Below are 24,172 nucleotides of genomic sequence, written 5' to 3' on the forward strand. Positions count from 1 at the left end.
AGGCACCGAGCCGGCTCAAGCAATTCTCTTGTCTCAGCCTCCTTAGTAGCTGGGACTACAGGCACCCACCACAACGCCCAGCTTTTTTTTTAGAGATGGGGGTCTCGGTCTGGCTCAGGTTGGTCTTGAACCTGTGAGCTCAGGTAGTCCACCCGCTTCGGCCTCCCAGAGTACTAGGATTACAGGCATAAGTGACCACGCCCAGCCTTTATTTTCTTAAATATTAAACATGAAGATAGTGAAGTTCCACAGTTCTCTGTGAAATGAGGGCATTACTGTATTATATCAGTGTTCTTTGGTAGGTCTTGAGTGAGAAATGAGAAATCACCTAGCACAGTATGAGGAATAGAAGAGACATTTGAAGTTACTTTCCTTCTGTATAGGTGTGACCATAATTAATTTTGAAACTCTTCTATCTTCAGTAGAAAGTTTTAGGTACAAGACAGGTGGCTAGGGATGCCATACCCATACTAAAGGGTTTAGGCTGGGTTCAAGAACAAGTCTATAATGGTTGCTCTCTCTTATTACTTGTGAGAGGGACCTGCTTCCAACTTTGGAAGTGCTCTACATTTTCTCTTTGCTCTTAAATTAAATTTCTCTTTGTTATATTAAAAAGAAAAATAAAAAGTCTATGAAAGTGAGCCAGGGTGTACAGTATGACCACCTGGTCATTACAGGTTTTGGAACAATTGGTTTACATGTATTCACACCATAGCACTCTTTCTTGGCCCTTTCCCTGTGCTTACTCCTCTGATCCTTGTCTAGCAGATAGTATAATTCAGAAAGGTGGCATTGGATCAGTTCTAGGAGTATAGGAAGAATAGTAATTGGATAACCAGAATAACAGAGCCACAGAGAGGGCCATTGGGAGCTGGGACCAACAAGGAGGTACTCTAAAAAATGTAAGTATAACTCCAGCAGTGAGGAAGGGCGAGCTAATTGTAAAGTTACACGCATGAAGTCTGTTGAGAACAAACATAAAAGAGTAATTCCTGGCTCCTTAAATGATAGTTTCTTTATAATGAGACCTGAAAACACTGATAATTCTGATTAAACCTCTGAGTTTCAGTAGCAGGACATCCCATGGAGATGAGTTTTAGAATTTATTTCTCTATCAGCTAGAATCTGGTTTTTGGTTGTGCAGGAGGTTTGTCTAGGCCAGTTAGTTAGCAGGGTAGAAATTAAGTTCCTTTGCTCTGATCAGATGATTCTGTAGTAACCTGTTTATGGAGCTACAGGAGTCTTCTCAGAGAAGACTTCAGTAGTTATTTTTCTCATGACCAGCAGTGGATCTACATACTCTGGTTAGAATAGGCTTTACAATTAAAAAGTGGTGCTAAGTAGTTACTTAATAAAGAGGGGAAATTTTGTGATGTTTCTTGGGTTTAAAGAAGAATTGATTAAAGGCTAAGAAATTGTTTTTGTCTATGGAAAAAAATCTCTTTTAAATTCAATCCAAGTAGTTTTGGGGCAAGTGCAGCAAGTGCCTGTGATTTTAACTAGATCTGTTTCCTTTTTCTAGTGAATAGTAAATAATGGAAGTAATAAAGAGGCTGACTTGCCTGGTTTGTAAAGAGATTGTGGGATGGAACAGTGTGGATGGATCTGATGTAATTAAGTCTTGTTGCCCATTATGTGCCTCCCAAGAATCCTTAATTTAAGCAAAGGTAGTTCATCTCTGGAATATACTCTGAAAACAAAAATAGCGTATTTTGATATGCATCAATTTCTAGGATTCTTTGTGGATATTTTAAGCATAGCCTATTTATTCTTTAAATTTTGAGTGCCCCGTATGTATTAGTAACATTAAAGGAACTGTCCCAGCTGTGAAAAAAGATTATGGAAGAATGATCACTAATTTTTATTGGCTTTGAACAAAGTGGACAGGACCAATTTGCATAGTTACAGGGCTGCATGGGTACTGTGCTAAGCACTCAGTCTTCACATAGCTCTGTGAAATGCAATGCTCAGAAATAGTGACCTGCCCAGGTTATAGAACTAAGAAGTGGTTATTCCTAGAGGGCTTTATCTAGGTTTTATAAGAATTGAGATGGTATTTTGCTTAAATCTTTGGGAGGGGAGAGTCTTTTCTGTGTAAATTACTATATCAAAACTCAGGTCATGAAATCATAATTTATTAAGTAGATTAACATGCACCAGATATCAGAAATTAGAATTTAGTAGCTAGGACAACTCCCCCACCCCCATGTGGAGCTAAACTAGGATTGGGATCTCCACTTTCATAAGTGTTACCTGTGGGGAGCTGTGGGGAACAGAAGAGTTTGGATCCCCTTCTGTTTTTTCTTTTTCTTTTCTTTTTTTTAAACAATAGGCATTTATTTTCTCAACAGTTCTGGAGTTTAGAAATCTAAGATTAGAGATCAAGGTGACTTCACGATTGGTTTCTTCTGAGGCAGGTGGCTGTCTTCACACTGTGTGACCCTCACAGGGTCATCCCTTGGTCTGTTCCCTTAACTACTTTTATAGTTGTAAAGTTTCTGGGAAGTTCAAAGCCATAGGAACATACTTTTAAAAAAAAAAAAAAACCCTAATTTTCTTCTTCCTCATCTCACTTCCCACCTATCCACTCTCAATAAAAATAATCACTTTTGTGAAAGAGGGAAAAAGGCATCATGAATTCAGCAAGTTCAGACAAGTGTTGCAAGCATGAAGGGCAGGAATCCACGTTTACCAGGACCATGTTGTGTTTGAGAAGAATTGTGCCCTGAGAGAAGAGAGTCCAGGTGCAAGGGCAGTGACTGAGTATCAATTTCAGTTCTCTTTGGTTACTGTGGACCCTGTGGGACCCTGGAAAACCTTTGCTATTCTGCATCTCTTGTAATATGGTATTTCTCCAAGTGAGTGAAGGAGGATTTTCTTTTTTAGCTAGGGGTTTTTTGAGCTTATCGGAAGAGAGTAAAGTATAAGAAACGGTCAAGGGACATGGTATATTTATTGCCTGGAGTAGAAGGTACCCACAGAGGCCTGGTTGTTCTGATACAATAGAATATCGCACTTGGGTATGACAGAGGACAGCCTCCCCCCCAAACAATTCTCAGTTCTTTAAATTTGAGCAATGTGTTTGAAGATCCACTTATAATAGTAAATATATATGTGGATTGAATTATGAAATTTTTGCTTTATTGTTATTGAAACTCTCATTGGCCCTTTCCCCACTGGAAATCCAGGTGGATTTTGAGGAAAAGTTCTAAGAAAAGTTCCTGGTTGTGTCAGCTGGTTTGGCAGTCTGCTAAAGAACACTTGAGATACACTCCATGTACCTGTGTGCCCCCTGGGTTTATGGGGGTCTAATCCCATGACAGTATTAAATTAATGTTCTCTTTTTGCCTTTAGGTTTTATGGTCTGAAAAGCATGTTAGTCCTTTCGTGAAGTTCTCTGAAGTTGAGTGGTCTTTGCTGGTGGAATGAATTCCATGACATTGGAGAAGTTCAGACTGTTAGGACATAGGTTATACAGAGGACCCACACCACATTGGAAATAGGTAAACTTTGTATTGTATACGTATTCATTTTTAAAAAGTGAAGATTAAAGGTTTCTCCAAATTTAGAAATATAAAACTGGAAAATGGCTTTTAAATTTCATTTTTTTCTTTACTCCTCACCCCACATATTATGCGGTTAATAGCTTTCTTCTTTGTTTCCCTCCTATCTGGAAATGTGGCTACTTTACACAACCAGCAAGGTTCTTCAGCAGGGCATAGGCGCCTGTGCTTGGCGTCACCCCCACGCCTCTGATCGCACTGTGGACACTGGGTATTGCTGGTTTCTGTGGATTGCGGATGAGTTAACAACTTCTACATGCTCTCCATTTACTGGGCAGTCAAGGTTTTTGGGGGGTAGGGCGGGAGGGAGGATGGTCTATTAGTGTGTTCTTAATCTAGTGGTATTTTCATACATATTTTGTATTTTAAAAATATATAGCTTAATTCTAATATATTTGTAACACAAACACTAGTTTGTTCAGGTAAGGCAAAGAACCAAGTAAAACTAATTCTAACTTTATTCCAATTTGAATTTTTTGAAGCTTTTATTCTTTGGGTCTTGGGACGTAGTCCAGATTGTCTTGTTATAAAATTGTAAGAAACTTGCCATCTTGCGTGAATATGGGGAGGACTCAGGAGCCTTAAATAAACTCACTAACTCACTGTTTGCCCATCTCTGCACATCTTTTCAAGAAAAAGGCAGCTTGGGCATAGGGCACAAAGCAATATACCTTGGAAGATAGTGGCTGTTTTAAAGCTTGGTCAGTCTTTTCTGAAAATAACCAAAATAGGCCTGGTACAGTGGTCACACCTGTAATCCCAACACTGGGAGGCTGAGGCAGAAGGATCTCTTGAGCTCAGAAGTTTGAGACCAGTCTGAGCAAGAGGCAGAACCTGTCTCTACTAAAGATAGAAAACTAGCCACGTGTTGTGGTAGGCACTGGAAGTCCCAGCTACTCGGAAGGCTAAGGCAAGAGGATCACTTGAGTCCAGGAATTTGAGGTTGCTGTGAGGTAGGCTGACTCCATACCTAGGCCACAGAGTGTGATTCTGTCTCAAAAAACAAAAAGAAACAAAAACCACCCAAAGTACAAAATAATACCCAAGAGGAGAGATGCAAGGATGCTTATAGCATTACAGAATTGAATGTATTATTTGTAAACACGCTTTTTTCTTTTTCTTTTTTTTTTTTTTTTTTTTTGAGACAGTCTCATGATGTTGCCCTCGGTAGAATGCGGCGGCGTCATAGCTCACAGCAACCTCAAACTCCTGGGCTTATGCAATTCTCTTGCCTTAGTCTCCCAGTAGGTAGGACTATAGGTACCCACCACAGCACCTGGCTATTTTTTGTTGCAGTTGTCATCGTTGTTTAGCTGGTCTGGGCCAGGTTTGAACCCACCAGCCTTGATGTACGTGGCTGGCGCCATAACCACCGTGCTACAGGTGGCTGAGCCTATTTGTAAACACTCTTAAGTAATGTATTCTGTCTCTCCTATTAGTCTGTTTGAATGTGTTACGGTCTGTTTTTTCCCCATTTCTGGCTCACCAGTACCCCTCTGAATGGCCCTGTGAATGACAAATGTTGTATCTGTCCATGGCCCAAATTTCTATTAGAAATTCATGATTACAGTGACATACCTAGTTAACAACTTTTATTATTCCCTTTATGAACAACTATAAGGAGTCACACCAAAGGACATTAGGGAAAAGTAGAAACAGGAATTTGAACCTAACGTGCGTAAGTTTACTTTGAAGGGATTTATAAAGTTATTTTGTTTTTGTATTTCATTTTAGTAATGAAATAGCTTAAGGAAGTGTTGATTCTAATCTGAAACTTCAGAAAATAACTCTCAATTGTTGTTTATAAAGATAGCTCCCATTTTTGAGGACTTGTAGCATTTTGCTAAGCACTTTATATGCACAGGACAGACATGATTATTGTCATATTATCAGACTTACAACTTAGGTGTTAGTCTCCTCTCTCTCTCTCGTTTTTTTAATCGAGGTTCTAATATGTAGCTAAGTTAAGCATAGTCTCAGATTTCTGGCTTGGGCCTCTGGATGAGAGGTTGTACTGTTTGAAGAGAAAATATGGAAAGTGGCACAGTGTGTAACATCTGGTTGCTTGTGGCTGTTGGAAATAGGATCTGGAGCTCAGTGGCAGCTGTCCACACTAAAGATGAGGGTGAAGGGAATTACTGACAGCCAGATGGTACTCAGAGTTACTAGTTACTCAGATTAGATGAGATTGCCCTAGGAGAGCTTATATGATGAAGAGAGGACCCAGAATCCTAGGGAACCTTGACATGTTTGAGGGGGTAGGAGAAGGAAGCAGAACAACAAGAGAAAAAAGACCCAAGTTTTTAAAAACTTAAAAATTTAGCTGGGCGTTGTGGTGGGCACCTGTAGTCCCAGCTACTTAAGAGGCTGAGGCAAGAGAATTGCTTAAGCCCAAGAGTGAGGTTGCTGTGAGCTGTGATGCCACAACACTACTGAGGGCAACATAGTGAGACTTTGTCTCAACGAAAAAGAAAAAATGCAGCAGCATCAAGGGAGTGAGTGGTATTTTAGAAGCCAGTGGACAGGAAGGAGCCAGAGTTCAGATGTATTTGGCATATGGTACTCAATACCTGCTTTCTGCAAGTAGATTTTAGTGAGTTTAAGGAGTCATAGATTTCCATTGGAAAAAATCATTTAATTGGAGTAGTCTTTCTCTTAACTTATTTTAGGCACCTTGGTGTCCTTTGAAAGTTCCTTACCTGCTAACTGTTGGGGTGCTGTAGGTCTTTGCTGTAGGACCTAGAGGTCATTGGTTCTCCAAGAATGGTTTCCCACACCACCAATATCAGCTTCACCTGGGAACTTGTTAGAAATGAAAATTATCAGGCTCGCTTAGACCTGCAGAATCAAACTCTTGAGAATGGGACCTTGTCATCTGTGTTTTGATGCTTTCTGAAACTTGAAACCTGATATACGGTGCTTCTGCACCATGTGCTCCTTACATGGTCTGTTAGTGTGGATTGAGTTATATCATGCGTTGTGCCCAGACTTTCACATTTATCTCTTTGGTTCAGTTCTTCTGAGGACCAGGTCCGTAGATCCAGCTGCCTGTTACTAATCTTGATTGTGATGTGCACCCTTTCCTAGGCTTGGTAAGGCATTACCATCCACCTAGATATTCAAGATAGAAACCAAAGCAAGCTGAGGTCCACTCTGAGGCACAAGAACTAATAAGTTCTAAGCACATTGCAGTGTACTGGCAAAGACTGTACACACACACACATACAGGCAAAAATAGTGGTAATTTTAATTGCATAATGAATAAATACCATATAAGTTAAGAGATGGATTATTACTTTCAGAAAGTCTAAATTTTCAGAACATCCTGAGTGTGATTCTAGAGTTTAAAGGTGAAGTGTAAGTATAGTTGACTCTTAAACAAGTGACTTTAACCGCACAGGTCCGCTTTGCAGATTTATTTCAACCAAATGCTGATTGAAAATAACAGTATTCATGGGCTGCAAAAGCCATGTATTCAGAGGGATAACTTCATATCTTTGGGATCTGCAGGGCCCACCTGCAGCACTTGAGGGTGAGTGGATTTTGGATATGTAAACATCCAGTTCTCCACATATACTGAGCAACAGTTGTACTATGAAACAAGTACATCATCTGGTGCTCCACCAAAGAAACTTGTGTTTAAATATATAATGTATTTGATTACTATATAGAATTGAATATACAAAACTGTATTATAATTGATAACCAATTTCCAGGAAAGAATGGGTGGTGGAATGTCATTTGTAAAATGGGAATAATAACCATCTAAACATTAAGAAGTTATTAGGATTAAGTGCACTGATTTATTCAAGGACTTACAGTAAGCAGCAGTGCCTGGCACATAGGTGAATCAGTAAATATAATGTGTGGTATTCCTATCTCTTCTCCCTTGTCACTTGACTCCAGCCATTCTTGAATTCTCCTACTTATAAGTGGCTATCCAGATGAGCAGCGAACTGTCATGCTTTAAAATGCTTCATGCTTCCGGGTATTCACTTAACCCTACTCAGATTTCTTAGATTAGGTTGTGGTTCTGTTTGTTTCCTTAATACTCTGTACTTTGCAGTGCTTTATAAACATAGTAACTCCTATTTTTTAATAATAGCTTTTATTGAAATACAGGTCAGGTGTGGTGGCTCATACCTGTAATCTTAGCACTCTGGGAGGCTGAGGTGGCTGGATCACCCTGAGCTTAGAGTGAGACCTCGTCTCTATTAAAAATAGAAAAACTAGCCTGGTGTTGTGGTGCACACCTGTAGTCCCAGCTACTCGGGAGACTGAGGCAAGAAGATGGCTTTGAACCCAAGAGTTTGAGGTTGCTGTGAGCTGTGATGCCACAGCACTGAACTTAGTGCGATGGAGCAAGACTCTGTCTCAAGAAAAAAAGAAAAAGAAATGCAATTCATGTACCACACAATTCACACATTGGAAAGCACAGAGTTCCATGTACTGTCAGAGTGGTGTGCTCTCACTACGGTCACATACAGAATGTGGGCTCAGGGAGGGCAGCACCATTTGCTGTCGTGAAGACAAAAAAGAGTTGTGCTCATTAGCAGTCACTCCTTCCCCACTGCCGCCAGCCCTAGGCAACCACTGAATCTGCTTTCTGTCTCTGTAAGTTTTGTCTGTTCTCGACATTTCATGCATGTAAATGGAACCATACAATAAGTAGTTTTCTGTGTCTGGTTTCTTTCACTTGGTATAATGTTTTCAAAGTCCATTCGTGTTGTAACATTGTTAGTACTTTTGGTGGGTATATACTATTCCATTATGTGTATATACCAGAACTTATTTATCCTTTCACTAGTGGATGGCCATTGGGTTCTTTTCACTTTGGGGATATTATAAAATAATGCTGCCATGAACATTTATGTATGAGCTTTTGTGTGTGGACATATGTTGTCATTTCTCTTGAGGATATATACCTAGAAGTGGGATTGCTAGGTCATATGGTAAATCGGGGTTTAACCTCTTGAGGAACTACCAGCCTGCTTTTCCAAAGCTGCTGCACGTTTATATTCCCACTAGCAGTACCCGAGGGTTTCAGTTTCTCCACATCCTTGCCAATATCTCTTTTTGATTCTAACCGTCCTAATGAGGCTGGTTGCAATAGCTCATGCCTATAATTCTAGCACTCCTGGAGGCTATGGTGTGTGGATCACCTGAGCTCAGGAATTCGAGACCAGCCTGAGCAACAGTAAGACCCTGTCTGTAAAAAGAGCTGAGTGTTGTACTGGGTGCCTATAGTCCCAGCTACTTGGGAAGCTGAGGCAAGAGGATTGCTTGAGCCCAAGAGTTTGAGGTTGCTGTGAGCTATGACACTACAGTATTCTTACCCTCCTGCCCCCCAAAATAACTGAATCTATGAGCATGACCCGCATTCCCTTCTGATAAAAATTTCATGCCACTTAGACAATCTCATATTACCTCCAGTGGGTATGAAAAGACAGTTTTCTGATTATCCTGCTGGTAAAGAAGATTTTGTGGGGGTTTTTTCTACCATGGATTATGTTACCACCTCCTACAATACTACTTTGGGGTTAGGGTGGCATTTGAAATGAAGATTTTGAGGTATACATGTGTTGATTTATTTTCGTTTTTGAGACAGTCTCACTCTGTTGCCCTGGGTAGACCGCCATTTTTGTTGCATCATCATAACTCACAGTAACCTCAAACTTTTGATCTGAAATGATCTTCCTGCCTCAGGTGCCCACCATCACGCAGAGCTACTTTTTCTGTTTTTGGTAGAGATGAGTTCTTACTCCTCAGACTGGTTTCAACTCCTGACCTCAAGAGATCTTTGTCCTGCCTCGGCCTCCTAGAGTGCTAGGATTACAGGCATGAGCCAGTGCACCCAGCCACATATGTTGCTTTTGAGACAGGGTGTCACTATTTGACAGGCTGGAATGCAGTGGCATGGCATGATCATAGCTAACAGCAGCTTCAAACTCAATAGTCTGAGCCTCCTACAATGGGGACTATAGGTATGTACCACGTTGCTCTAATAATTTTGAAAAAAAAAATTTTGTAGAGATAGCGTCTCTGTGTTTTTCAGGCTAGTGTCAAACATCTGACCTCAAGTGATTCTCTTGTTTCAGCCTCCCAAAGTGTGAGGATTACAGATGTGAGCCACTATACCTGGTAACATTTTTTATTCTTTGTTTTTGAGACAGAGTGTCACTCTTTTGCCCAGGCCAGAATGCCTTGGTGTCAGCCTAGCTCACAGCAACCTCAAACTCTTGGGCTCAAGTGATCTTTCAGTTTTACCCTCCCTAGTAGGTGAAGGGTGAGGCGCCCACCACAGGCGCCCACCACAACACCCAGCTAATTTTTCTATTTTTAGTAGAGATGAGGTCTCGCTCTTGCTCAGGCTGGTCTTGAACTCCTGACCTCAAGCAGTCCTCTGGCCTTGGTCTCCTAGAGTGCTGGGGTTACAGGCATGAGACCCACTCCTGGTAAGTTTAACACATACTAACTTTGACTGCCGTGACTTTCTTTCAAGAATGTAGACTTTCTCACCATCAACCTGAGAAATGTTGATAAAGCATGGATAAAAGACCTGATCAAGAATCAGTTTTTTGTTTCTGTTAGTGGATTGATGTTATGAGGTAATTTCAATATAAGAAACATCATACCTAGTATGTTAATGAAATGTAGGCAGGCACATTGCTAGACTTCCTTCAGGCATAGAATAATATAGTGAAATTCCTCTGACTGAGCTAACTGCTGTAGGGGTAAACAGCCTCATTTTACCACATAAGTACTTGTAAGTGTGGGTTTAAGAATGCCTTAATAAGGCCTTTTGATTTTTTTTTTTAAAAAGTGTGTGTTTATATGTAAATTACTTAAAATTTAGGATTGTATGCCAGAACATAAATAATCTGATAATCTTGTAAGGGTACAAGAAGAAAAGTATTAGGATTTATTGCTTAGTTAAGGTGAGTGACATGTATGTTGCTCAAGTGATAAAATTATTTGTGCGTTAGCATATATCGCAAATCTAATGAAACTGGCTCTAAGACTGTTTTTGCTTACAATTTTAACTTTTACTATGGCAACCCAAATTCTGTCATTAAAAACTGCCATGTATTGAGTGCTATACTTGTATGTTGGGAAGAGCAGACTCTGTTTAGTACTTGAAATACCAGCTGTCTAACTCATCATTAACACCATTACAGTTGTCCTTACCCTTGTAAACATCTGTAAGAGGGCCAGACACAGTGGCTCTTGCCTTTAATCCTAACATTCTGGGAGGCTGAGGTGGATGGATTCCTGAGTTTAGGGCTTTCAGACCAGCCTGAGCCAGAGCAAGACCCTGTCTCTAAAAAATAGCCGGGTGTTGTGGCCAGCACCTGTAATCTCAGCTACTTGGGAGACTGAGGCAAGAGGATCACTTGTGTCCAAGAGTTTGAGGTTGCTGTGAGCTATGATGCCATCGCATTCTACCAAGGGCAACAAAATGAGACTATGTCTTAAAAAAAAAAAAAAAAAGGAAAGAAAATATCTATAAGAAAATATAAATTGAAGTGCTAAGTATACCTAATTCTAATATAACTTTTGGGGAGTAGAATTTTAATGAATTCCTTAATGAAGACTTTAACGAATTCTTCTGTATTTCATTTTCCCCATCCCCACCTACCACTTTGAATGTGAGCTTTAATAATTAATTTTAAATGTTTTCGTGTTTTTTTTTATTCATAGTAGTCATTTAGTTGCAAAACAAAAGCAACTACACTCCACATTGTAGCTCCCACAGATACCAAGAAAATAGCAGAGGTCCTACATTTGAATTGGGGATTTCAAATGAATGATTTATTTATTGAAAAATGATTTATTGCTGGGCACAGTGGCTCACACCTATGATACCTAGCACTCTGGGAGGCTGAGGCAGGTGGATTGCCTGAGCTCACTGTTTTGAGACCAGTCTGAGCAAGAGCAAGTCCTGTCTCTAAAAGTAGCTAGGTGTTGTAGCAAGCACTAGTAGTCCTAGCTACTCGGGAGGCTGAGGCAAGAGAATCACTTGAGCCCAAGAGTCTTGAGGTTGCTGTGAGCTATAACATCATAGCACTCTATTGAGGGTGATAAAGTAAGACTCCATCTCAAAAAAAAAAAAAAGATTTATTTAATGAAAAAAATGAATTATTTATTCTGTGTTCAGTTGAATTAAGCTGTTTTTTCTTTTGGCTTTTTAAAGTAAGCTCCACATATATAAAACAGATTGAAGTTTTTGGAACTGTATTGTCTTATTTTTAAAATAAGTGCTTTCCTCTAAATCTGAGATTTTCTTTTCTATTTTTTTTTTTTTCGGAGCCAAAGTCTCACTGTGTCCCACTCGGTAGAGTGCCATGGTGTCACAGCTCACAGCAATCTTAAACTCTTGGGCTTAAGTGATTCTCTTGCCTCAGCCTCCCGAGTAGCTAGGACTGCAGGCATCCACCACAATGCCCAGCTATAGTTTGTTGCAGTTGTCATTGTTGTTGAGCTGGCCTGGGCCGGGTTTGAACCCACCAGCCTTGGTGTATGTGGCTGGCACCGTAACCACTGTGCTATGGACATCAAGCCTAAATCTGTGATTTTCAACCAGTAGGCTGCAGCAACTGCTGTGTTGTGAAAGGATTTTAGGTGTGCTGTGAACATTTTTAAAGATCATTAATTAAATTATTTTCAAGAGTTCAAAACAGTACATATATATATATTTTTCTTTTTCACTCTTTTTTTTGATCAACACAATTTAAGTGTGCCACAGAAGCTTAACTGCAGGTTCAAGTGTGCTGTGAAATTAAAAAAAGTTGAAAAGCACTGCTGTAAATATATAATTTAGAAAGGTTTTCACCATGTGTATCTATGTTTTCATTATATGTGACCATATTTCCCTCCACAAAGTATTGCATAGTCTGTTTTTTAGAATGAAGGGGAGAAAAAAGCTAGCATGCAAAAATTTGCTTTGGGCAAGATTTTGGCCATTTGGGGATATAAGATAAATGCCTGTTTTGCCTTTGCAGTGTTTTTGGCAAGTGCTAAATTTCTTGCCTCGTTCTGAGACTTCACCTGCTGGGAAATGTAAAAATATGTCATCAATCTCATGTAATAAGTGATTTCTGCCTAAAGTCGCCATAAATAAATTGTCCACTGTGTTATAGTATTTCTAGATTTGGAGCTCTGTGAGACCAGTTGTTTTAAAAGAAATAAAAGATTTGTTAAAAATTTGATTTTTACCTACTTTGTTCTTGTGTTTTTGGTGGAAATTATCATAATGTATTTCTGTTCTAGTAAGTCAGGGCAGGGACCTGCCCAAGAAGCACTTTTTAATTATTTGGAGCTCTTTTATAATAAAAAGTAGTCTGAGAAAACACTGGCCTTTCAACTCCCCTTTCAGTTTAGTTTGAGCGGTAGATTGCTGTTGTACTAGCAACTGACTAACCTAAAATATAAATTCCAATTTAGTGCATTAAAATTGCAACTGAAAAAGATTGTTTCAAGAATGAGTCTTAAAAGTCAGTAGTAAAATTGTTTCTAGTCTAAAGACTATCTATGCATAAGACTGTGTTTACTTTATTATAAAGTCATAATTTATCATTGTTGGAGCTGTTTTTTCCTTTTCTGAATTGTGAAGTTGAGTCAAGAAAGCATTAATTAAAGTAGTTAATTTACACTGAATATATTGAATAAAATATTGACCAGCCACAATGACTGAAAAGTGTACCACATTTTAAGTCTGTGTAGTTTAGTGGAGTAGAGCAGCTTACTATTTTTCAAATTAACTTTACATCCAGCTGAAAAACCTACTTAAATATGTGTTGCATGTATGCAATGTATAGTCTTCCTCTTTTTCCAATTATTTAAAAAACAATTTGAGTTTATACTCTACTTGAAAGGAAGCCATGAAGTTATGTGAACACTTAATTAAAAAAAAAAAATTGCTTAGGGCCAGTCACAGTGGCTCACACCTCTAATCCCAGCACTCTGGGAGGCTGTGGCAAGTAGATTGCTTGAGCTCAGGAGTTTGAGATAAGCCTGACCAAAAGTGAGACCCTGTCTCTGCTAAAAATAGCAAAAATAGCTAGGCGTTGTAGTGGGTGCTTGTAGTCCTAGATAGTTGAGGCTGAGTCAAGAGGGTGGCTTGAACCCAAGAGTTTGAGGTTGGTGTGAGCAACCTCATAAGGTTGTGGCAGTCTAGCCTGGGTAGTGGAATGAGACTGTATGGAAAAAACAAAACAAAACAGTCAAACAAGAACAAGTGGTTTTTGAGAAGAAAGGGAAATTTATTACTTTGCTGGTAAAGGAGAAAAAACACAAGACTGTTAGTCTCAAAATACCAGTTTTTTCTGAATATAAGCAAGAACAGAGTTTTTATTTATTATTATTTCAAGACAAAGTCTCATTTTGTCACCCTCAGTAGAGTGCTGTTGCATCACAGCTCACGGCAACCTCCAACTCCTGGGCTTAGGCAATTCTCTTGCCTCAGCCTCCCAAGTAGCTGGGACTACAGGTGCCCGCCACAACAACTGGCTATTTTTTGGTTGCAGTTTGGCCGGGGCTGGGTTAATGGGGCCGGCACCCTACTCACTGAGCCACAGGTGCCACCATTTATTATTATTTTTATTATTATTTTTTAAGGCTGGTCAAGTGAAGCATTGGGAGTGGGGAAGGAACAAAGGAATCTTTAACAGTTGTGAGGTATTAGTAAACACCACTGCTCTGGGACCAGGAACACAGAGCTTTTAAAGTGGAAGACCTAACTTCATTCAACTGCAGTTAATGTCCCACCTCCACTGAAGAGGAGACTGAACTTTGCCCACCTGAGAGGCCTACCCAGCTGCTTTCAGCTCAGTACCTCTGCCAGTCACCCTGGCTGAGCCTCCAGGCCCACCTTTCTGTAGGGCAAAGAACAAAAGACATTTTCCCTACTGCTCAGATCACCACTGGAGGCTGAGGTACAGGTCACAGTTTCCGTAGTGAATTTTAAAAAGGCAGAAAACATTTTTGCCGTTTTTTCAGGCCATTTCCCCTGTTAAATTTCCAACCTTCATGTTTAAAAATAGTCTGTTCTTAAACGTTAGAAAATGGAAGCCTTTTTCGAGTAATGCTTTTCAAATTGTAAAAAAAATATTGTGTAAAGGAGGAAGGGAATGCAGCATCTGTATTAGTATCATTTTTTCCTATATCCTATTCGATGATTCCAAGGTTGTTTTAATATAGTATCCACCCTTTTGATTTGGCTGCATCCTTTGCTCTCCTGAAAGTAAGACCAGTTGTTCTGAATTGCTGGGAACGAATGTGTGCTTTGGCACAGCATGAAGGCACCGTTAATATCATGGCCATTGTCTTTAAAACAGCTTGCTGTTGTGGCTACAAAGAATGGGTGTGACTGAAGGGTGAAACAGATAATGGTTCTTTTTCCACCCCTGTTTTGGAGATCTGCTTTGTTCTATTTACTAACCTTTTGTGTTCCCGGACTTATGTGCCGTATTCTCTGTATATTGTTCCTAGTTGACTAAAATGTCTTTGGGTGGTTTTCACTATAACTTCCATAAACATAGAAGCCCCGAGTCCTTTTCACAGAGGCAAGCAAAACAAGTGGTGTGGGGAGAGGTCAGGTGGCCTTGCCACTGTGCATCCCCCTTTTATGTCTAAATATTTAAGCCCTTAAATTATTCTGTATAACTCTTGTCCTCTGAATAATTATTTACTTTTGTATGGTTTAGAAATTTGCAAGTTTGGTTTTAATCCCTTTCGTCTTTCACTGAACATCTTTGCTGTATAATTTCTATTTTAAAAAGGAGTTTCTGTGGAAAAAGGGACTGAGTGGCTTTTTTAAATTGCTCACAGATTCTTTACTGATATAAGGAAAGTTTTTGTTTCTGTTATACTTTATTGTCATTTTAAATAACTTTATCAAGTAATGTAGGAGATATAGGTAAACCTGTAGATATAGGCAGAAATCAGAAAATCTTCCTCATTGCTTCATGTGGAGAATTATGTATTTCTCATTGACCCCTTTAAGAGACAGGAATTGACATTTAATGACCTTCATGGCAATTTCAGGGCTGTTAGTATTTACTACCGTTTTACTGATTCAGAAGTGGAGGATCAGGGAAAATGTTTTGTGTACAATAACAGGCACAGAGTCTGCTCCAGAGCCAGTTCTTGTTGTCCTTCAATATCTTTATTTTTTTTAGAGATAGAGCCTTACTTTGTCGCCCTTGGTAGAGTACCACGGCGTCACAGCTCACAGCAACCTCCAGTTCTTGGGCTTAAGTGATTCTTTTGCCTCAGCCTCCCGAGTAGCTAGGACTACAGGTGCACGCCACAAAACCCAGCTATTTTTTTGTTACAGTTTGGCCAGGGCCGGGTTCGAACTCGCCACCTTCAGTTTGTGGGGCTGGTGCTACTCACTGAGCCACAGGCACCACCCGCTTCAATATCTTCTATTTGAAGTGGCTTATTTCCAGGGTGAGTTTGTCCTACAGGAGATCCACTAGACAGCATAAAATATTTAATGTATGAAATAAACCAAAATTTGATGATAAAGTATACTAAGGAAAAAGAACATTTGTCTTTAATTTTCTCATGTAATTAATTAAAATGCTTACCTCTAAAGGTACTACTCTAGTGTTTTTGGACAAAGAGGGTCTGGCCACCTGTCACTGTCAGCCAATATGCAGAGATGGGGATAGGTCCACCAAACATTACTTGTCAGAAGGCCAGGGATTCTGGAGAACAGTAAGAGTTGGAGAGAATTGGAATTTTTTTTTTTTTTTTTTTGAGACAGAGCCACAAGCCATCACCCTGGGTAGAGTGCTGTGGCATCACAGCTCACAGCAACCTCCAGCTCCTGGGCTCAAGTGATTCTCTTGCCCGGCTATTTTTTGTTGCAGCCAATATTGTGGTTTGGTGGGCCCAGGCTGGATTTGAACCTGCCAGTTTAGGTGTATGTGGCTGATGCTTTAGGCGTTTGAGCCACAGGTGCCAAGTCAAAAAAATCACAATTTTATACATAAAAGTTTAAAGCAAAGACCACATTAACCCTTATTTTAAATAATAATCAGCATTACCCAGTAATCTATTACAGTATTTCCAATTTAAAAGTTAATCTCTTGGGCGGTGCCTGTGGCTCAGTGAGTAGGGTGCTGGCCCCACATACCGAGAGTGGCAGGTTCAAACCTGGCCCCTGCCAAACTGCACAAAAAAATAGCTGGGTATTGTAGTAGATGCCTACTAGTTCCAGCTATTTGGAGGGCTGAGGCAGGAGAATTGCCTAAGCCCAGGAGTCGAAGGTTGCTGTGAGCTGTGATGCTACGGCACTCTACCAAGGGCAATAAAGTGAGACTCTGTCTCAAAAAAAAAAGGTTAATCTCCTGGCTGGGTATGGTGGCTCACACCTGTAATCCTAGCACTTTGGGAGGCCAAGGTGGGTGTATCACTTGAACTCCCAAGTTCAGTTGGAGACCAACCTGAGCAAGAGTAAGACCCCATCTCTACGAAAAATGAAAAATGGAGGCAAGAAGATTGCTTGAGCCTAAGAGGTTGAGACTTTTGTGAGCAGTGACACCATGGCACTCTACCAAGGGTGACAAAGTGAGACTCTATCTCAAAAATAAATAAAATACATTTATAAAAAAATGTTAATCTCCTAAACCAATCCACCTAAACTACTCAAGCTAGGCATCTTTAGGTTGGGAGCTAAATTTACAAAACAGTAAGAATGCCTAAAGAGGTAAAAGACCTCTTAGGTCCTAAACCTAGGGTGACCAGATTTTAACATTGGTAAAGCGGGACAACATGGCCAGCGGGCGGGGCGGGGGTGGGGCAGGGCAGGGCCTGACAACAATGCAAACTTTGATAAGCAGTTCTCAATAATTGTTATTATTACAGTTTAACATTATAAAATTAACAAAAATAATATAAAACTCATATTTTGTCGAAATAGCCACATGGCAGCCGAAAACCATATATTCCCTTCCTGTTCTTCTGCCCGTTCTTGCATTCTTTCCAAAAATTGGGACTTTTTAAAAACGCCGCGGGTTGCAAGACAAATTGTTAGAAAGTGGGACTGTCCCGTCAAAAGCGGGATGTCTGGTCACCCTACCTAAACCGACCAGACTAGCTGTGCCATGTGGGCCCCAGCCTGACTGACTTGTCTGATTTTCACCACTCGTGCTCTCACCAGCATGTTAACATGACTTTCAGATTTGATCTTCATATTAAGGTTCTTCCATAGTTAATTATCTTCATTTTACAGGTGGTGAACCTGAGCTTACGGTAAGCTGAAACTATAATTGGTTTTCTTAGCTTGACGTATATTCTTCTTCACACTATATTGTAAGTGCAAAGTGTTACTAGATTTGAAATTCAGATTTTGGAAGAAATAATAGTTTACTGTAAACAATACTCAATGATTTGGAATCAAGATATTTCAGGAAAGCAGTAACTTCAGTTATTCCTTACTTCTCTCATCTTTAAAATCAAAAGATTAACCCAAGTGATCATCTCTTCAAATGCTCCAGCATGATTGTATTTTAAAAGCTCCAGGGGTCCAAAAATTTGAATTAGGAAAAAAGTTACTTGCTTTTTTTTTTTTTTTTTTTTTGTTCTTTGTGTTGCCCTCAGTAGAGTGCAGCTCATAGCAACCTCCAAGTCTTGGGTTTAAGTGATTCTCTTGCTTCAGCCTCCCAGGAGCTGGGACTACAGGTGCCGGCCACAACTCCCAGCTATTTTTTGGTTATAGTTATCATTGTTGTTTGGCAGGCCCAGGCTGGGTTTGAACTTGCCAACTCTAGTGTATGTGGCTGGCGCCCTAGCTGCTGAGCTACAGGTGCCGAGCCAAAAGTTACTTGTTTTTGCTAATCTCTGACTAAAATTTAGAATTTCCTTCTAATCTCAACACTACTAAGCAATACCTGTGATTTTGTCATCAATGGAAATGATAGGTGTTTTCTTATCACATTGTAATTGTTGTACACATCTTAAAAATACCATTCGTGTTGGTCACAATTTGTAAATTATGATTAGAGCTTGTTATTTATATATATTAATATATATAAAGAAGGCTGGGTATAGTGGCTCATGCCTATGATCATAGTACTTTTGAAGGTGTGGTGGGAAGCTAAAATTAGAAGTTCAAGACCAATCTGGACAATATAGCAAGACTCCATCTGTTAGAAAAAAAGTAGTTGGGTACAGTGGCACACACTGATAGCTACTGGGGAGGCTGCGGTGGGAGGATTATTTGAGTCAAGGAGTTGGAGGCTACCGTGAGTGATGATGATGCCACTGCACTCCAACTGGGGTGACAAATCAAGAGTTTACCTCTGAATGAAAGTGTTGGGGGAGAAAGACAGAATTTAATATACTGTGAGGGTTTTTGTTTTAAGAATCTCACTCTGTTGCTCGGGCTAGAGTGCCATAGTGTCAGCCTAGTCACAGCAACCTATAGATTCCTGGGCTGAAGAGATCCTCTTGGCTCAGTCTCCCAAGTAGCTGGGACTATTAGGTGCCTGCCATAATGCCTGGTTAATTTTTCTATTTTTAGTGGAGATGGGGTCTTGCTCTGTCTCAGGCTGGTCTTGAACTTCTGAGCTCAAGCAGTCCCACTGCCTTGGCGGAGCTCCTGGAGTGCTAGGTTTACAGACATGAGCCGCTGCTCCCAGCCTACCATGAGTTTTTGAGGATATTTTAAATGATCCAGACCCAAGTGGGTTGAGGACCTGCAGGTAGGTCTCGCATAGCCTTAGACTTGGTAATGAGTCTCAAAGGACATCTCTAAGAAGGGAGGGGAAGCTGGTGGAGCCTGTGACTCCGTGAGTAGAGCTACAGCCCCATGTACTGAGGATGATGAGTTCGAACCCGGCCCTGGCCAAACTGTAACAAAAAAATAGCCTGGTGTTGTCTCAGGCACCTGTAGTCCCAGCTACTTGGGTGGCTAAGGCAGGACATTCACCTAAGCCCAAGAGCTGGAGGTTGCTGTGAGCTGTGACACTACTGCACTCTACGGAGGGCGACAAAGTGAGACTCTGTCTCTTAAAAAAAGGAGGGGGGGGGAGGGGAAACACTGAAGTATGCCTGATCTCCTTTCTCATGGCTAGCAGCTCAATTTTAGGAGATCCCCTTGACCAAGAAGGGGTCTAATCAGTCAGCTGCTGGGGGGAGCCTAAGATTTTATTTTAGTTCACACCTCTGAGGTAGGCGTTCTCTACAACATGTACAACATGGCTCAGGTTGATTCTGGTCCCCTCTGTGGTGGTGTTGGTTGTGGGTAGTGATCTTTGGGAGCACAGTGGCTGTGTGTGACTGGGGGAGTTTTCTCTGTAGCAATATCTCAGGTTTGAAGAAAGACTGTATCACCTTCCTTTAATGCTAAGCAAGCTAGTTAGAAAAATGATAATGATAAAAATGAATTTATGATTATCTTTAGTTTAGATATTCTTTTTGCAAGAAATAAGTTTCTAAGCAATTGTTCTATAGGAGGGATGTAGGAAAAGACCTCTTTTTTTGCTATTTGCTAACTTGCCAAGAACAAAAGTTACCCATACAACACAAGCATTGCACACAATATTTTTATAACACAAGATCAGTTGGAAGGCTTCATTACTTTAAAAATATTAGGACATTCACTGGTAAATTGGGTGAATGTGTTTTTTTGGTTTGGTTTTCACTCTTGGTTCTTGGCAATTTTTACATATTAACTGGTTATAAGGAAGGAAATATTAGTAGGGATTAGGAATAAACTTGAAACTCAGTAGTAGCTTTATTGGACTGCTGGGGGCCGGTTATTCCATTTGTAATTCATTTATCTCTAGATTGCGTAGGGTGGGATTTGCGTTTCTGAGGTTACAAGGAGTTTCCAGATCCTTACCCTTCACTATTTGCAGTGACTGTTTTTAATAATGATAATGAGCCAGCTATTCCCAGGAGGAAGTTTAGTCACTGGCAGAATTGTGAGAGTCCTAAAATAGTTTGGGAAAGCTCAGGATGGAAAAAGTAAACTGGTTACAAAAACAAAACAAAAAACTCTTGCTGTTTTTTTTTTTTGTTTTTTGTTTTTTTTTGTTTGTGGAGGTTGAAACACTGGATGGATGGAAGTGGCAAGAAACTAGCTGAACTTCACTGCAATCTGTGAAGGAGCCATCTTGAAGTGCACGACATCAGGGCTATTTACCTATAGCACTGGAGTACAAACAGGAAGTTTTGAGTAAATTGAAGTTGGTAACAGTCACTGACATGGAAATATATTCTCTGTGTAAATTGGCAAAACTTAATTTGATTTTGAGGAAAAGAAATTCTGGTGGGTTGTTTTTGTTGTCATTTTGAGAGAAAAAAATTTTTTTTTTGGAGTCAGAGCCTCAAGCTGTTGCCCTGGGTAGAGTGCCATGGCATCACAGCTCACAGCAACTTCCAACTCCTGGGCTCAAGTGATTCTCTTGCTTCCACCTCCCAAGTAGCTGGGACTACAGGCGCCCACCACAACACCCGGCTATTTTTTGGTTGCAGCCATCATTGTTGTTTGGCGGGCCCGGGCTGGATTTGAACCTGAGAGAAAAATTTAAGTAGCGTCTCATGCTCATGAGCATTTTACTGGTGTTGGAATAGGACTGGGGAGTGTTTGTACACCTACAAGTTGCCCTGCCAAGCTGATGTTTACTGATTAGTAATGGGGTCAAGATAGTCTTGTTAACCATTAGGTAGAATGAAGATGAGAAGTGTAGACTTATACCTTCAGGTATGACTATTCTACTTCAATTGTAAGTGCAAAATGAATCTTTTTTATGTTAGGGTTTCTCAATGGCTGTCTGTCTGCCAACATAACAAGCTACAAAACCTTGTTTAGTTTTCCTTAAATCTAGAAATGATTCTTTTCCAAATCCAGACAAATCACTCTGAAGGGACTAAATGAAAACATGTGTAGCTGTCTTGGCTGGACCACATCTGTCTGCAGGTTGACTCAGTTCATTGTGCTGAGTAAATTCCTTCTTAGACATCCAATCATGGTCATCACCTTCACCATGCAATTTGGAAGTAAATACAAGATGTCTGAAATGTTTTGTAAAGTGTGCCCACAATAACTTTTCTAGCTAGATAAGAGTCAACCTGACAATATAAGACCTAAAATAAAAACAAATGCTGTTTGTGTTAATACATTGCACATTGCCATTTCCATATACTGAAAGCTTTCAGTATTGGGAATAATAAAGGGCATGAAGGAAATGGAAGTTGTGACACTTTAGGGCACATTTTAGAGTCTCTTGTGTTTATCATTTCAATTTCTCATAGCATGTGTGCAGTATCTTTGTTGTGCTTTCAAAGAACCATAGGCTTGCAGAGGGAAACCTAGTGTGTGATAAGGAGGCATATGACCTCAGATGCAAACTATGAAGCTAACTTCTGGAAGGTGTGCTGCTATCTTCCTGAAGTAGCCAGGTTAAGTAACATGCCAGAGGAACATCTGAAAATAACAGTTGGAGGGCAGGGCAAGATGGCCCATGCCTGTAATCCTAGCACTGTGGGAGGCTGAGGCAGGTAGATCGCTTGAGCTCAGTAGTTTGAGACCAGTCTGAGCAAGAGGCCGACCCTGTTTCTACTAAAAATAGTAAAAACTAGCTGGACATCATGGTGGGCACATGTATCCCAGCTGCTTAGGAGGCTAAGACAGGAGGATCACTTGAGTTCAGGAGTTTATGGTTGCTGTGAGCTATGATGCCACAGCTTTCACCCAGGGTGACAGAGTGAGACTCTGCCTCAAAAAAAAAAAAAAAAAAAAAAAGTAATAGTTGGAGTCACCGATGAGTTTGAATAGTTGCAAAACTTAAACTATTATGTTTTTATTGTGCAAGAAATACGTTTTTATTATAGAAAAATTGGAGAATGTAACAAATGAAAGAAGAAAAAATTCTTGTTGGGGAAATTTTTATTGGTTTATTTTTATTTTTGGAGACAGACTCTCACTCTCCCAGAGCCATGGCATTTATCATAGCTCACAGCAACCTCAAACTCCGGAGCTCAAGCAGTCCTCCTGTGTCAGCTTCTTCCTGAGTAGCTGGGACTACAAGGCACCTGCCACTATGCCCTGCTAGTCTTTTTGTATTTTTAGTAGAGACAGGGTCTCACTCTTGCTCAGACTGGTCTTGAACTCCTGAGCTCAAGGGATCCTCCCATCTCAGCCTCTCATAGTGCTAGGATTACAGGCATGAGCCATCATTTCTGGCTCTTGTTGGGAAAATGAATGTGAAAAAGGAGCCATGAACCAAAAAGTTTTGAATTTTTTATCTCTATTCTTGTTTTCATTTTGTATTTTTAATCAGTGTAGTAAATATGCATAGTTTAGTCAATCATTTAAGAGTTTTTTGTTTTTGTTTCCTTTTTTTTTTTTTTGGAGACAGAGCCTCAAGCTGTCACCTTGGCTAGAGTGCTATGCTATCATAGCTCACAGCAACCTCCAACTCCTAGGTTCAAGCAATTCTCCTGCCTCCGCTTCCCAAGTAGCTAGGATCACAGGCTCCACCATCACATCCCTACAAATCTCAGAAATAGAAAAATCAGTGACTCCCCAAAACAAAACTCAACAGAAACTTAAACCTTTCTAGAAAGGGAGTGATCAATCTGTCTAAAAACATAAAACATCCTTTAAGATCATCCAGTATCATATAAGATGATATATTATTTAAGATCATCCACTATCATATAAGATGATATATTAAAGATCATCCAAATATCATCTATTTTCTTCAACTGATACAACTGAAATGGATTTTAACGTCTCAGATGTTCATATTCTTCTAAGTTTGAACTAGTTCCCTTGACTGTTCATCCCATAATTCAGCAAATGATGACTTACCACATTATGTTCCTTCTAAAGAAGTCTTATCTTGGCTTGGCGCCTGTGGCTCAAGTGGCTAAGGCGCCAGCCACATACACCTAAGGTGGTGGATTCAAATCCAGCCCAGGTCTGCCAGACAACAATGATGGCTGCAATGTGGCTAAGGTGCCAGCCACATACACCTAAGGTAGTGGGTTCAAATCCAGCCCAGCCACCACACCTTTTTTTTGTGTGTGTGGGATAGTCTCACTATGTCGCCCTTGGTAGAGTGCTGTGGCGTCACAGCTCACAGCAACCTCTAACTCTTGGGCTTAAGCGTTTTTCTTGCCTCAGCCTCCCAAGTAACTGGGACTATAGGCACCTGCCACAATGCCTGGCTATTTTTTGGTTATAGTTGTCATTGTTGTTTGGTGGGCCTGGGCTGGATTTGAACCCGCCAGCTCAGGTGTATGTGGCTGGCACCTTAGCTGCTTGAGCCACAGGCGCTGAGATAGGGGATGTCTTTTATAAGGACAAAAATCCCATTTATAAGGGCTCCATCCTTATAACCTAATCACCTCCCAAAGCCTCCACCTCTGGTTGCCATCATGTTGAGGATTAAATTTCAACATATGAATTTGGAGGAGGTGTAAACGAATATTACTATTTCTCTCTCAGAATTTGTTGGGATATGGCACCTTTAAATTACTACATTTCAGCAGCACTGGGCTTGCATACTGCTGTTCACCTTCATTGGTCCTAGTTAGTTCAGTAGATTTTTCTTCCCAGTCTATTGCATGTAAACCTTCCAGACATA

At 40.3% G+C, this 24,172-nt stretch overlaps 1 protein-coding gene across 2 annotated transcripts in view; it reads left to right on the forward strand.

Annotated features, from left to right (window-relative positions):
- The window catches only part of FBXO34 (F-box protein 34), a 66,965-nt gene that overhangs the window by 9,613 nt on the left and 33,180 nt on the right, over nt 1-24,172 (forward strand). For both annotated transcript variants that reach the window (XM_023515875.1, XM_003794394.3), the window contains exon 2: nt 3,355-3,503. The gene's annotated coding sequence lies outside the window, so the exon portion shown is untranslated. The remainder of the gene's footprint in view (nt 1-3,354; nt 3,504-24,172) is intronic.

The sequence above is a fragment of the Otolemur garnettii genome, unplaced genomic scaffold, assembly GCF_000181295.1.
Source record: "Otolemur garnettii isolate 467f Iridium unplaced genomic scaffold, OtoGar3 scaffold00081, whole genome shotgun sequence".
In the NCBI taxonomy this organism is placed as follows: Eukaryota; Metazoa; Chordata; class Mammalia; order Primates; family Galagidae; genus Otolemur; species Otolemur garnettii.